Source organism: Penaeus monodon, chromosome 34 (assembly GCF_015228065.2).
Source record: "Penaeus monodon isolate SGIC_2016 chromosome 34, NSTDA_Pmon_1, whole genome shotgun sequence".
Taxonomy (NCBI): Eukaryota; Metazoa; Arthropoda; class Malacostraca; order Decapoda; family Penaeidae; genus Penaeus; species Penaeus monodon.
Window position 1 is genome coordinate 29,529,630 of NC_051419.1, and position 509 is coordinate 29,530,138.

The window sequence follows — 509 nt, forward strand, 5'->3', positions numbered from 1 at the left end:
AAAAGGGGGGAGTGAAGGGAGGGAGAAGGGTGTTTGTGTGGGGGGGAGGGGGAGAAGGGTGTTTGTGTGGGGGGGGGGGGGAGAAGGGTGGTTGTGTGGGGGGAGGGGGGGAGAAGGGTGCTTGTGTGTGTGGGGGGGGAGAAGGGTGTTTGTGTGTGGGGGAGGGGGGGAGAAGGGTGTTTGTGTGGGGGGAGGGGGGGAGAAGGGTGTTTGTGTGTGGGGGAGGGGGGGAGAAGGGTGTTTGTGTGGGGGGAGGGGGGGAGAAGGGTGTTTGTGTGGGGGGGAGGGGGGGAGAAGGGTGTTTGTGTGGGGGGGAGGGGGGAGAAGGAAGTTTGTGTGTGGGGGAGTGGGGGAGAAGGGTGTTTGTGTGGGGGGGAGGGGGGGAGAAGGGTGTTTGTGTGGGGGGGAGGGGGGGAGAAGGGTGTTTGTGTGTGGGGGAGGGGGGGAGAAGGGTGTCTGTGTGGGTGGAGGGGGGAGAAGGGTGTTTGTGTGGGGGGGAGGGGGGGAGA